This window comes from Muscardinus avellanarius (assembly GCF_963383645.1).
Source record: "Muscardinus avellanarius genome assembly, chromosome: X".
Taxonomy (NCBI): Eukaryota; Metazoa; Chordata; class Mammalia; order Rodentia; family Gliridae; genus Muscardinus; species Muscardinus avellanarius.
Window position 1 is genome coordinate 108,164,136 of NC_137792.1, and position 15,407 is coordinate 108,179,542.

Below are 15,407 nucleotides of genomic sequence, written 5' to 3' on the forward strand. Positions count from 1 at the left end.
AATAATCTCTGAGGCTCTGTATCCATTTATGGGCAGATTTATGGATCGCCATGTCTATGGATTTTCATCTACATGTCTCCCTGAATCTCTGTGCCTCTACCTCTAAGTAACTAGACGTCTGTGGATGTGTATAGCTCTCTCCTCTATTCTGTACCTGTACAGCTCTACATCTACCTATGTCTCTGTGCATCCATCTCTCTCTCCATTTACGAGCGCAGCTGATGGAGAGCAAGAGGTTTGAAGGCTTGGCCTCCCCAGCTGCCTCTCCCTAGAACCACTGCTTGCCTTCATGTTAGTGTGAGGCCTGTCCTCCCAGGCCATTTCCCACAGCACAGCAGCAGCACTGGGCCAGGGCCAAAGGGTTACCAGGAGGATCCTGGCCAAAGTCTGGGAGGCTGCTTGCAAGTGAGAAGCAGCTGCTCTTCCTGGATCTGTGAGAAAGACAGGAGTGCAGGAAGGGCAACTGGAAGGAATGGGGGAGGGGAGCAGTGGGACTCAGGAACCTGAGAGCCACTGAGCAGTTGTGAGTTGTAATTATAGGAGGCAGAACAACTAGATTAGTAGCCGAATACTGCCATTCATGTGCTGTGTGATCTAGGACATAATGCTTCCCTCTCTGGGCTTCAGTGTTCCTACCCACAACATGAGAATGATGGCCTTACAGGGCACCAAACTGTTTTTTTTTTTAATTGCAGTACTGGAGATTGAACCCAGGGGCATTCTACTTCCAAGCTACACCCCCAGCCATATTTTTATTCTTTAAAATAGGGTCTCACTAAGTTGCAGAGGGCCTCACTAAGTAGCTGAGGTCGACCACGAACCTGCAATCCTCCTAGCTCAGCCACCCAAATACTGGGATTACAAGCATGCGCCACCATGCCTGGCTTGGCATCAAATTTTTAAAGTGATGCACACATGTCCTGAGAGCATTTAAAGAAAACCAACCCACAGGGATTCACGTATACAAAATGTAAGAGTTGTGTGTTAGAAGCCTATGATTTCTGTACTTGGGAGGCTGAGTGGGGAGGATCACAGATTCAAGGCTAGACTTAGCAATTTAGCAAGGCCCTCAACAACTTAATGAAACCCTTTTTCAAAATAAAAAAATAAAAGCCAGCCGGGCATGGTGGTGCACGCTTGTAATCCTAGTATTTGGGAGGCTGAGACAGGAGGATGGCAGGTTTGCTGCCAGCCTCAGCTACTTAATGAGGCCTTCAGCAACTTAGTGAGACACTGTTTCAAAATAGAGAAAAAAATAGTGCTGGGGGTGTATCTCAGAGGTAGAATGTCCCTGGGTTCAATATCCAGTCACACACACACACACACACACACACACACACACACACACGTCAAGTATGCTAGTGCACACCTGTAATCCCAGTACTTGGAAGGCTAAGAAGGAAGAATCCTAGGGTCAAGACCAGCCTCAGGGATTCAGTGAGACCCTCAGAAACTAAGTGAAACTCTATTTTAAAATAAGAAATAAATATCGGGCTGGGCGTGTAGCTCCGAGGTAGAATGCTCTTGGGTTCAGTCCTCAGTACCAAACAAGAAAAATAAAACAAAAGGCTAGGGGTGTAGCTCAGAGGCAGAATGCCCCTGGTTTCAATCCCCAGTACCCACACCGACAATAGCAAAAAGCAAAACAGAATGTAGTGTTGTGAGCACGGGCTCTGGGACCAGCCCTGTGTGAGGTTTGCAACCTGGCTCTTCTACTGGGCGGATGCCTTCTCTATCTGTGCCTGAGATTGCAGGAAGGGGAGACAGTAAATAATCCCTAAGGTTTTGTGGACATCTTTGAAGTTAACACAGTGTCTGGACAAGCTGTGTGGGTATGCTGCTGTTACTATACGTGTGCTACTTTACTGATTGATTATGTATATTACAAAGGATATAGTTAATGTCACAGATACTAAAGGATGAAGTAAAATGAATAATATATATTTTGAAATACTTTCTTCTCACTCTCCAGGTGGGTGGTGGCTTAGTACATTTGGAGCTGGAGGTAACTGTTTGAATGGGATTCCTTCTCCTACCTTGTTATTCATATATATATATATATATATAATTAGAATATAATAACAATATAATTTATTGTATTATTATTTATGTTACTTATATATAATATATATAAACATGTGTGTATGTGTATATGTGTGTATGTGTTTTCTTGATACTAGGGATTGAATCCAGGGATGCTCTACTGCTGAGGTACCCTTTTTAGTTTTTAGTTTGAGGCACAGTTTTGCTAAGTTGCCTGGATAGGCCTCCAAATTATGATCCTCCTGCCTCAGCCTCCTGTGTACTGGGATTACAAGTGTGTGTGCACGGCTGTCTCTGGCCTTCTGTCCACTTCTACCAGAGAGACCTGAGTTTGAGCCAGGTCCCCCTGAGCTGACTGGGAAGCCTACCCACACACAACCATTCCAACTGCGGGCATGTTCCAGGAATCCTGTCCCGCTTGGGGCTGAAGGTGCAGAGGGAGCCCCTTCCCTAGCTCCCAAGGGTGGGCAGGACGGCAAGCCCCCCGCCTCGCACAGCCACACAGCCCACAGGCTCTGCTGCCCAAACCCCAGCCCTTTGGATTCTCCCTAGACCAGAGCCTTCTTTCCCTCAACATGCCGGCCTCACAGGGTGGGTGCCAGCCTCGAGCGGAGCCCCGGGCTCTCAGGTGGCAGGGGTCACTATGCATGAAAGGCCGAGAAGCACTTCGAGCCTTTTAGCACTTACCCGCGTGGTGTCCTCGACACCCGAGGGAGCGAGGGCGCTGCGTGTGACTGGGTGTATTCCTTCACCTGACCGCCTGATCTCGTGCTGTGGCAAAAGCAAAGGCGGGAACTGGCCTTCCTTTTCTGCCTTCTCAAGGCACCTGCCCCAGGCATCCTTCATTCTAACCCCCAGCCTGCTCCTCAGCTTCCCCCCACTCTTTTTCTCTGGTTCTCCAGGTCAGCGGTTCTGCACCCCCTGACTCGCGCCTAGGGCTCCTCTGTCCCCGCCTCAGTCCCCCCTCCCAGCGGGGCGCCCCACCTCGGAAGCCCCCCCGCGCGCGCGCCCCAGGGCTGCCAGTCGGCAGGTAACACCCCCCTGCCCCCGATCTGCGGCCCCTCCCAGTGGGCCCAGCCCGGGCCCCGGTGCTGGGCGGCCCCTCCCCCACTCGGCTCCCACGTGGGGAGCCCGGCTCCCAGGCCTCGGCCGCCCCATTCTCAGCGCCCTCCTCCATTGTCCTCGGCTGTCACTCACGCACGCATTAGCATTTCTAAAGCCAGCTTCTCCCAGTCCCAGCTTTGGGCCAGCCCAAAAGGGGCTCACTTTGAATCCTAAGTTTTGGGGAGAGGTGCTTCATAGGCCACTAGAAGAGCTTAGTCATAGGCCATTAACGCTCCGGACCTCTGTCTGTTCTTTGTTGAAATGGGGGGAGCTGTTTTATCTCATATCTAAGCTAGGGACACCTCCTTGTCTCCAGAAGTAGTAGAGAAAACGGGGTGATCTCCTGGGATCCCCAAAACAACAACTGCTGGTTCCTTCTGCCCTAGGTTTTTTGAGCCCTGTCAGTCTGGACCCTCCATTCCCCACCCACGTGCCGGGGTAGACATGGAGTTTGGTCAAAACTGGTTTTCCCTGCCCTAACCCAAGCGGCCTTTGTTAAGGCCCTGGCAGGATGGGGCATGAATGGGGGTGACTTCTTTGCCCTGGCATCTGGAACGCTCCTAAAAGATTTGGATGGAGAGACAGCGCCACCCAGTGGTTGCCTGGGCTCTATGCCAATCTTGCCTGGGGTGGTGGGTCCTTGCCTACCTGGCTTCTTGGGCCCTCGCTGAGCCTTCTCACCAGACAAACTCTTTTCACTTCTGGAATTTCATTTGCATTACTTTAGCTGCTTCAGATCAAAAGCTAAGTAAAGAGCGGGTGATTAGCGTCTCCACCGGCTCAGCTCAACCTCAGCCCTGCCTCTGCCACCACCCCCCTCAACCTTGTCCTCCTCTGCCTGCACCCCCACCCCGGGGCTCATTCAGACCTAGCAATGGTTTCTTTTTCTTTTTCTTTCTTCTTCTTTTTTTTTTTTTTTTTAAGGGGGAGGCTACTGGAGATTCAACCCAGGGGCGCTCTATCTCCAAGCTATATCCCCAGTCCTTTTAATTTTTTTTATTTTGAAACAGGGTGTGGATAAGCTGCTAAGAGTCTCACTAAGTTCCTGAGGCTGGCCTTGAACCTGTGATCCTCCTGTCTCAGCCTCCCAGGTACTGAGATTCTAGGTGTGCACCACTGCACTTGGCCTGGCAATAGCTCTTACTCTGGGTTCTGTTGCCAAAGGCCAGGATTTCTCCTTCCTTGGGCCTCATTTTTCTCCATCTGGAAAATGGCAGATTATTCTTCAGTCACCCCCCCCCCATCCTCCGGCTGGGCTGGGGAAATGGGCACTGGTTTGAGAATTCCTTTTTTGTGGGCTGGAGAGAGGGTGTGGGGGTGTGGGTTTGAGGGCCAGGCAATCCTCCAAGCCAGTGGCCAGCCACCTGGACCTTGAGAATAGGCCCTGTCCCTATCTTTATGCCCCAGACTCCATCTGTAGCCTTTAGCCCTTGCGTGGAGACCCATCAGCCACTGACCAGCTGATCAGCCCCTTCGAATACCCGGAGAAATGGGGCTGCCCCTCCCCCTTGCCTGCTTTCTTTGGCTCCTTCCCCTGCTCCTATGCCCTTCCTGCCGGCTACCTCCCTCTGCCTGCTCAGCCTCATGCTACAAGCTGCCTGCATTTCTCAAGTTAGGTAGGGAGCACAGTGAGGCAAGGATGACTCCTGCCTCCATTTACAGTCCCCACTTGCCGCTGTTCCCTTCTGGGGCCCCTTCTGATCCTGCTCTGGCTAAAGAAGGCACTGAGGGGAGAGGGAACCAAGAATTCCGCCCCAAAAGTCTGAAGCACTCAACCTATATCCTTCCCAACTCTCTGGCCTCCCCCTCCTCCCTTCCTCCTACTTCCATGCTCCCCTTTAGTATAGGAGGGGCCAAAGTATTCCAAAATCACTTTGGCAGAGAGAAAGATGAGAGAGAGAGAGAGAGAGAGAGAGAGAGAGAGAGAGAGAGAGAGAGAGAGAGGGAGGTAGGTAGGTGTGTGTTTGGAGCTGGGCATGGTGGCACAGGCTTATAATCCTAGCATTTGGGAGGCTGAGACAGGAGGATCTGGGTTCATGGACAGCCTCAACCACTTAGTGAGACCCTCTGCAACTCAGTGCGATGCTGAGTAAGGATGGAATTTCAAATTACAGAAGGATGAAATTTCAAAATAAAGAATAAAAAAATAGGACTGGGGTATAGCTCAGAGGTAGAATGTCCCTGGTTTCAGCTCCCCATACCTATAATAAATGGGGTCCTCAAGGGTTTCCAGACTTTATTGCTGTGCTCTGAGAAATTCAGAGAGGCTCCGGGGCTGCTGGGTATAGGTGTGGGGTGCTGTGTTCAAAGTGAGGCCCCCATCGCAGAATAGCTCTACTCAAGTCTATTTTTTTGGTTTTTTCTTTGTCTGTCTGTTTGATTTTGCAATGGCAATTAAGCCCAGAAGTACTCTACCACTGAACTCCATTCCCAGTCCTTTTTAAACTGTCTTTTGAGACAGGGTCTCACTAAGTTGCTGAGGCTGGCCTCAAACTTGGAATCCTTCTGCCTCAGCCTCCCGAGTAGCTGGCATTATAAGGATGCACCACCACACCTGGCCCCCCCAAAAAAAGACTTGCCATCTTAAGCCATCTAAATAAGTTGTCACACCAGCAACAACAAAGAAACTTGGAAAAGTGCTGAAATGTTGGGAATTATATAAAATCATAAACTCTCAGAATTGAGGTGTAGGCAAAGGAGTCATTCATACAAGTAGCTAACTGTTTTTGCCTGCTATCCAAACCAGAATGCATGTATATTCCTGTGTAAGTTTTGATTCCGTCCCATCGTGGAATTAATATTAGTTTGGCTAACATTTGCCACGAAGAAGAAGAAGAAGAAAACAAAACAAAAAGATTTCTGTTGCTTAGAGAATGAAATGTGCAAGATGTTGCCAAGAAGGCAAAGGTGCACTGGCGCCTCCGGAGGTGATTGGTACACCTGGCTCCTGGCAGGTGCTTGGGTATTGTAGGGCCTCCTGTGGCCCTTTGTGGACCATCATATACCACAGAGAAACATGCAGAGGCACACTGGCGAACATTCTTGCTCATCCTTCTGTAGCTAATCCCTAGGAGAGGTTTGTCCGTTTGCGGTGCCAGGGATGGAACCCAGAGCTTTGCACGTGCTAGGCGAGTGCTCTCCCACTGAGCTACATCCTCAGAGCTCCTCGGGTTTAGTCCTGGGCTCCTTTCTCTTACCAAGCATTGGTGGGCTATGGGGAAAATAATGTAATGTTTCAAGCAGTTTGAATAGGACATAATGATCAAGCGATCATTGCCATCTACCAAAAATGGGATTGTGCATTCCAAAGGCAAATAGAAATAATTGGTGGGCTGGGCCCTGGTTTCAATTATCCATGCCGCTGCTGCTTTGCCCCACCCTCCCAGCCCACCTCCTTGTGCCCCTGGTATGGGGAAGTAGAAAGCTTTTTGCTACTGACTCTCACTGAATGCAGCTTTAGTAAAGCCCCTTTACTCTCCGAGCCTCCGTTTCTTCACCTGTCTAACGAGGGTTGATGTAGGTGTGGGGGAGCACACCTGGTATCCCAGTTACTGGGAAGGCTGAATCAGAACTGCAAGTTTGAAGCCAGCCTCAACAACTTAGTAAGACCCTGTCTCAACATAATTAAAAAAGAAAAAAGGGCTGGGGAGCCAGGCGTACTGCCACAGGCTTGAAATCTCAGTACTTCCGGAAGCTGAGACAGGAGGATCGAAGGTTCAAGGACAACCTCAACATCCTAGCAAAGCCCTCAGCAACTTAGCAAGACCCTGTTTCAAAATAAAAAATAGCCGGGAGTGGTGGCGCACGCTTGTAATCCCAGCGTTCCGGGAGGCTGAGACTGGAGGATCGTGGTTCGCATACAGCCTCAGCTACTTAGTGAGGCCCTCTGCAACTCAGTGAGACCCGGTTTCAAAATAAAGAATAAAAAATAGGACAGGGGATGTAGCTCGGAACCCAGCTTTGCCCCTGGGTTCCATACCCAGACCCGCAAAAAAAAAAAAAAATAAAATAAAATAAATAAATAAATAAACAAAATAAAAAATAAAATAGACCTAAGGTGTGTAGCTTGGAGTTAGAATATGCTCCCGGGTTCAATACCCAGTAACACACACACACACACACACACACACACACACACACACACACACACACCGGCTGGGTAGTGTAGCTCTGGGTCTAATCTCTAGTACCAAAAAAGAGGACTAAGGTTGTAGGTCAATGGTAAAGCAGCCCTAAGTTCAATTCCATTACCACACACACGCAAAAAGAAGGCTGTTAAGAATGAACTATTGATCAATACAGTCGATAGAGAACCCACTGAATGGGAGAAAATATTTACCAATCATATACCTAATGAGAGTCTAGTGTCCAGAATGTATAAAATACTCCTACAGCTCAGTAATAAGAAGACAAGTAAGCCAACTTTTAAAAATGAGCAAAAGAAATTTGGAGAAATAGACATTTCTCAAAAGAAGATATGCAAATTCTGTTAACACATGAAAAGCTGCTCAACATCATAGTCATTAAGGAAATGCAAATCAAAGCCACAATGAGATATCACTTCTTCACACTCACTGCTGGGGCTAGAATTAAAAAAAAAAGAAAAGCTCAGAAATCTTGGTTGTGTGGTGCAGGCTTGCAAATCCTAGCCAGCTGGAAGATGGAGGCAAGAGGGATTACAAGTTGGAGGCCAGCCGGGCAACTTACCGAGACTCCATCTCAAAATAAAAATTTAAAAGGGCAGCTGAGTATGATGGTGCACACCTATAATCTCAGTACTTGGGAGGCTGAGACAAGAGGATCACAGGTTTGAGGCCTGCCTCGGCAAGTTAGCGAGGCCTTTAGCATTTTAGCAAGGCCCTGTTTCAAAACTTTAAAAAAGTACTGGCTGGGGGTGTAGTTTGGAGGTAGAATTTCCCAGGGTTTAACCCAGTACCCCTCTACCCACCCAAATAACAATCTCAGCAATTTAACATGCCCCTGGGGGAGTTCAGATGTAGCCAGGTTTGGGAGCCCCCAGCCCAGCTCTACCATTTACTCTAGGGCCCTGCTTGCATCTAATGAGAGGTGGTACCTGTAAACAGTTCCACACAGCCCTTTCTCTGTGGGAGCTAGCCCTTCTCGGGCTCTGTGTGCCCTCAAACAGCCAGACCTCACACCCGAAGAAGGACCTGTTGCATTAGCCACAGAAACAGATCCCTCTTGTGCTCCTGGGGCTGCAGGGGGTTTTCCGATCCCTGCAGCTGGCCTGCTTGTGTTGCTTTTGCTAGGTCTGGGGGGGGGGTTCCTTACCTCTCCCTCAGCTGAGCCTGATATTCATCACTCTTTGCTCTGGCCAGGCCTGCCCAGTGGCCATGTGGTAAAGAAACTGGAACACTACTAGGGGATCTGGCAGGGGAGTGGGCCACAGGGGTGACCCTCAGGTGCCTGGGAAACTGCACACTCGGGGCAGTGCGGTTTGGGGGCCCGGTGTGGACTCTGAGGAGGAGGAGGGAGATTTAGAAGAGACAAGCCAGGCCCCTTCGGCACAAGGCGCAGCAGAGGAGCGCGTCTAGGCGCCTGCAGTGCCAGTGAGGATGCTGCCGTGTGCCCGGTCCTAGGAAAGCCCCGGGCTCAGCCGCCAACCTCAGTGCTGGCGTCCAGGGAGCGGGCCTTGCCTGCCCCGCCTTGTCTTCAGCTCGAGTCATCTTCTCCCCTCATGACAGTTACGGCAGCACTAAAGCCCCCTCCAATGATTGACGGTGACTCTATGCCTGTTCCAGTGTGACGTGCTTTGAGATGTTTCATTGAATTTTCAAGATGATTTCCTTTTTTTTTTTTTTTTTTGCTACCAGGGCTTGAACCCAGGGATGCTCTTCCACAGAGCTCTATCTCCAGCCCTTTTTATTTTATTTTATTTTGGAGGCAAGCTCTCTCTAAGTTGGGCTGGTCTTGAACTTGCCATCCTTCTGCCTTAAGACTCCAGAGCCTGTGATTACAGGTGTGCACCATGGTCCCCAGATCATGACTATTTTTGTATGTGTTGTATTGGGGATTTAGTCCCAGGGCATTATTCCTCTGCTCTACACCCCCAGCCGTATTTGTTCGTTCATTCATTCATTCATTCATTCTGCAATACTAGGGATGGAACCCAGGGGCATTCTATCTCCAAGCTCTACTACTAGCCCTATTTCTTTTACTTCTTATTTTGAAATAGGGTCTCACTAAGTGGCACAGGGGTCTCACTTAGTAACTGAGGCTGGCTATAAACCTGCGATCCTCCTATCCCGGCCTCCTAAGTACTGGGATTACAAGTATGTGTCACCAAGCCCAGGTATACTTTTATTTTGAAACAGGGTCTCGCTAGGCTGATGAGAGTCTCAATACTAGTTGAGGCTGTCTTTGAATCTGAGATCCTCCTGTCTCAGTACTAGGATTTCAGGTGTGTGTTACCACACTTGGCTTCAGGAGGACTTTTTGAAATATATACTGGGAATTGAACCCAGGGTCACTGTACCTCCAAACAGTACCTCCACGCTACACTCCCAGGCCTTGTTATTTTGAATCAGGGTCTCTTGCTACGTTGCTGAAGCTGGCCTTGAGCCTGTGATTCCCCCGTGTCAGTCTCCCAAGTACTAGAATTACAGGCGTATGCCATTGCACCCAGCTTTTGTTTAGTTTATTTTCAAACAGGGTCTTGCTAAGTTGTCCTACTGCCCCCAACTTGTCATCTTTCTGTCTCAGCCTCCTGAGTTGCTGGGATTACAGGTATGTATGACTATTGTCAGTAGGAAATACTAATATCACTACAAGCATGTGATATCATGCCCAGCTCTTACTTTCGATATTTGGAATAGGCTGTCACTAATGGCCTCAAACCTGTGATCCTCCAGTCTCAGCCTCCCAGGTACTAGCATTACAAGTGTGTACCACCATGTCCTGCTAGCTGATTCTTAAGTGCTGGCTTTGTGCCAGTGCAGTGCAAAGGCCTTCCCAGTGAGAATAGTCATGGCTGTTAATCCAGTAGTGAGCCGAAGGAGCTCAGAGAGGTGAGGAATTTGCTCAAGGCCACACAGGCAGTGGTAGGTGGAGTTTAGGCCTGGACTTCACATGGAAAACCGCTGCAATACACTTCCTCTCCCTCCACCAGGACACTAGCTCCAGACCCATGAGGCTGGAGGGAGATCAAACCATCCATACCGTGTGTGTGTGTGTGTGTGTGTGTGTGTGTGTGTGTGGTGTTGGGGATTGAAGCCAGAGGCATTCTACCTTTAAGCTACACCCCCCAGGGCCGATTAAAAAATACTAATATCACTGGGGCAGTAGTGAGAAATCACAAACTCATTTACTCACTTAACTAATATTTATTGAGCACTTACTATGCACCAGACACTCTGCTAGGTGCTGGGGATGCGGAAATGAGTGAGGACCACACCTTCTTGGAGATTGTATTCTGTTCCCAAGCAGATAGGGAGCTTTCCTGAAAGAGACTGCTCTAGGGTAGCAAGTCAGGTTCCAATGGAGTCCACAGGTCCTCCATGGCCAGCTGTCCAACCCCTGCCATATATGCAGAGCCCCTCCAAGCAAAGCTCCCAGCCACCCTTCCCGGGGCCTCCCTGTGGCTGGGTGCTTCCAGGATTTGAGAAGAGCAAGTGTTTCCCGCATATCAGTTGTTCACATTCGATCACCAAGCCGACCTTCTGCCATAGCTTCATCAACCCTGCTACATTATTTAGCTGCTGTTTTTTTTCTTGGTGCTGGGGATTGAACCTAGAAGCATTTTACATTTGAGCTATACACCCCCAGCCCTTTTTATTTTATGTTTTGAAAAGAGGTCTCACTTAAATTGAAGAGGCTGGCCTCGAACCTGTATTCCTCCCGTCTCAGCCTCCTGAGTACTGGGGCTTACACCACCATGCCCAGCTAGCTGCTATTTTTCTTTAAACAGACTTACTTCCGGAGGGAAAAAGTAGCCCTTTAATACTTACCTTAGTGTTACACTAAGCAATAACAGCCATGAAACCATTTGTGGTGTGATGATTGCCTGGATCCCCTAACAAGCCTTAATATAAGCATGTTGCTGTGGACTTAGAAATTTGCATTTGTATGCCACCTGAAGTCCTCTCAATACCAGCAACAAGAGGAGCATATTTGGGGAAAACAGTAGGGTATAAAGGAAATATGACTACCTGAGCTGCTTGGAGGAGAAAGTGTGTGGAGACCGCTTTTTCACCTTAGTTGAGAAATGGCTTTGGTCACCTGCTTTGGGCTAGACCCTATTCTTCCTGAGAGGCCAGGAAGAGGAATGGAGGAAGAGCAAGTGGTGTGATAGTGGACGAGTCCTCTTATGCTGAGTGACCCTCTCTCATGATCCCTACTCTTTCAGTCATTGGTTAATCATTCCCCTTTGCAAAAAGCTTAGGACAACCAGTGAAGTTTCTGGGTGCCTGGGCAGACCAAAGAAAGCAAAATCTGGGCAACAAACTGCATATTATGGAAATCCTGGGAGTCTTTAGTATTCTCTGAAGATTTAGCCCATGTTTACTTATAGATAGTAATGGTAGGAATCCCGGATTGCGATGACTCTAAAACCCTAGTCCAGTAATTTCATTGTGCCCCAGATTCCCTATTTTACAAAGAGGAAAGGAAAAGGCCCTTCCCTGCACAATGACCATGGGGGTTAACTGAGACAAATGTGTGAATGGACTTTGGTACTCATTCAAATATCATGACTATTCAACAAAATCAGTAAACATACATTGGCTCCACTGTGCATGGGGTAGTTTTCCAGAAACTTAGGCAGAGGGGAAGGGAAGTCATGGGTGTGGAAGGGTGTGCAAAGATGGGCGTGTGCAGTTCTTATAGTGGAGGACTAGAAGCAGACACCGTGGGATGAACTATATGAAATTGCCAACATTCAAGCTGGGAGTGTGGTTTGGGGGTAGAATGTTTGGCTAGAATGTGTGAGATCCTAGGGTCCCTCCCCAGCACAGAAAGGAAGGAAGGAAGGGGGGGAGGGAGGGAGGGAGAGAGAAAGAGAGAGAGAGAAGAGGAGAAGAGGAGAGGAGAGGAGAGGAGAGGAGAGGAGAGGAACCTGGGTTCTATCTTCAGCACTGCAAGAAAAAAGAAACAGAAAAAAACCTGGGTTCTATTTAAAAGAAAGAAAGAAAGAAAGAAAGAAAGAAAGAAAGAAAGAAAGAAAGAAAGAAAGAAAGAAGAAAGAAAGAAGAATGAGGGAGGGAGGAAGGGAGGGAGAAAGGAGGAGAAAGGAAAAAAGAAAGAAAGGAAGGAAGGAAGGAAGGAAGGAAGAGAGGAGAGGAGGAAGAGGAAAAAAGAAAGAGAAAGGAAGGTTTGTTCTATCCTTAGAACAGGAGGGGAAAACATTCAGCCTTTATGGGATGCTACTCTGACATCAGGATTCTTTTCTCTAACTGCAAAAATTAGCAAAGGCCTCAATGAGAAAATGAGCTTCCACTCAGTGTGTGTGTGGGGGGGGACTGGGGATTGAACTCAGGAACATTCTACCTCTGAGCCCTACCCAGAGCCCTGTCTCAGCCTCCCAAGCACTGGAATTACAGGCATGCACCAGGGCACCAGACTTTGACTGAGTTGTAAAAGATAGGTTGGACTGCAATAGGCCGGAAACCAGAAACAAATAGTGGGCAACAGTGTCAGCAAAGGCAAGGAACCCACAGAGAACAGCATTGGGAGATGCACTACAGAGGAGCCTAGACAGCTGGGTGGGATGTGTTGCGGAGGTCTTAGCTGCTGACCTGGGAACTGACCTTGGGGGCTACCATTCCTCCCAGCCTTGTGCAACAAGTGACCTAAAATCAGCCAGCAACCTCCCTACCCTCCTACAAAAGGCTGAAATGGCAGCTGGAGAAATCAGAGTTAGCCAAAGTAATCAAACAAAGCAAAAAAAGGAAAAAAGCAACTGCTGGTAGTAAGCTGTGAGAATGTGTTCTAAAATGACTGAAGAAAGCTGAGGAATCTCTTCCCCTGGAGACCTTGAAAATCAGGGAAGATTCTCATCTGTCTGGTTTCAGAACAATTCTGCCCACAGGCAGGGGGCTGGACCAGATGACCTATTTGGGTTCTTTCCAGTCTGCGGCCTTGATGATCTCATTGTTCCCTCTTCCCTTAGGATGGAGCAGCCTCGCCCCACTCAGACTCATCAGGATTATTCCTGTCCTTAGAGATCCCAGGCCCGCAAAGCCACAGCTCTTCCGGTTGGTGATTCAAACCTTTGTCAGCAAAATCAGCCCAACGTCTAGCCTCCATCCTCCCTGCTGTCAGTTTGCGTAAGCTCAGCCTTTCTCTTTCCAGCTCCCCTTGGAGGTGAGAAAGCATAGGTTATTATCCTTATATAGCCAAGCCCCCTCCGGCCCCGCCTTTCTGTCAGCCTGCCTCTGACCTCTAGAGACAGTAAGACCTTGTGAAAACGATCGATTTTTAAGTCAAAGGACCCGAGTTTGAGTTTTGTGAGGGTTTTTTTCTTTCCTTTTCTTTTCTTTTCTAGTACTGGGGGTTGAACCCAGGGGCCTTCTACCTCTGGGCTGTATTCCCAGACCTATTTTTTTATACTTTATTTGGAAACAGGGTCTCACTAAGTTGCTGAGAGCCTCACTAAGTAGCTGAGGCTCCTCCTGAGATCCTCCTGTCTTGGCCTCCCAAGCGTGGGGATGACAAGCAGGCACCACCATGCCTGGCTTTTTCTTTCCTTTTCTTTTCTCTTTGTTTTCTTCTTTTGTGTGTGTGTGTGTGTGTGTGTGTGTGTGTGTGTGTGTGTGTGTGTTACTGATGACTGAACCCAGAGGCATTCTACCTCCAAACTAAAACCTCAGCCCTTTGTTTGTTTTTGTTTTGTTTTGTTTTGTTTTAAACCAGAGTCTCACTCGGTTGCTGAGAGTGAGAGTCTTGCTAAATTGCTGAGGCTGGTCTTAAACCTGTGATCATCCTGTCTCAGCCTCCCAAATACTAGGATTACACATGTACTGGGCTACTATGCTCAGCTGTGAATTGAAATTTGTGGAGTGCTTACTAGGTGGACAATGACAACTTGAATTAATCCAGTATAGGCATTTCCCACATTTTATGGGGAGGAAAACTGAGTGAGGCTCCAAGAGACCGAACATCTTGCTAGTAAGTAGTAGAGCTAGGGGTGGAACTCAGAGCTGGCAGATTCCAAAGGCCATGCCTTCTCTGTTGCTTTGCTGTTTGACCTCAGTTTCTACTCTCTGTAAAATAGGGCTAATACTCTCTGCCCCCACAGAGTTACTGGGAGGATTGAACACATATAAACTATATGTGAACATGCTGTGTAAGTCAAAAAGCACTGGGTAGACATTAATGAACCTTAACATCTCTGCTGGGTATGGTGCTGCATGCCTGTAATCCCGGTACTTAGTAGGCTAAGACAGAAGGATTGCAGGTTTGAGGCCAGCCTCATGAATCTAGCAAGACTCTATTTCAAAACATTAAATAGAAAGCCGGGTGTGGTGGCGCACGCTTGTAATCCCTGTGCTTGGGAGGCTGAGACAGGAGGATCGCACAGGAATGAAGCCAGCCTCAGCTACTTAGTGAGGCTCTCGGCTACTTAGTGAGACCCTGTTTCCAAATAAAATATAAAAAAAAGGTCTGGGAGTATAGCCCAGAGGTAGAAAGCCTCTGGGTTCCACCCTCAGCACCACCAAATAATATTAAATAGAAAGGGATGGGGATATAGATCAAAGGTAGAATGCCCCTAGGATGAGTTTCCAGATAAAGAGTGGGGAGATCCATCTGTAGCCCTAGTCAACTCTTGAGAAGCTAGCTCAGGGGCAGCTGGATGGAATCTCTTTTTTCCTCCCTTCATTCAGACCTTCTTCCATCCTTATTATCTCACTTCTTTGCAATTTTTTCTACAGCCTGTTTGCCTCCCAAATTCCCCAGGGTCCGGTACTTTCCACATGGTAGTATTCAGGAAGTATAGTTCAAATAAATGAATATTATAGGCACTTTCCCCCACAGACCTGCCCCATCTTGTGTGTGTGTGTGTGTATTAGTTAGTGGGGATTGAACCTAGGCACATTCTATCTCTGAGTTATACCCTCAGCCCTATCTTGTTATTTCTTTATTTCTTTATTTATTGCAGTACTGGGGATGGAACCCAAGGGTATTCTACCTCGGAGCTACACTCCCAGCCCTATTGCCCTATTTTTTATTCTTTACATTGAAACAGGGTCTCACTGATTTGCAAAGGACCTCACTAAGTAGCTGAGGCTGTCCACGAATGGCGA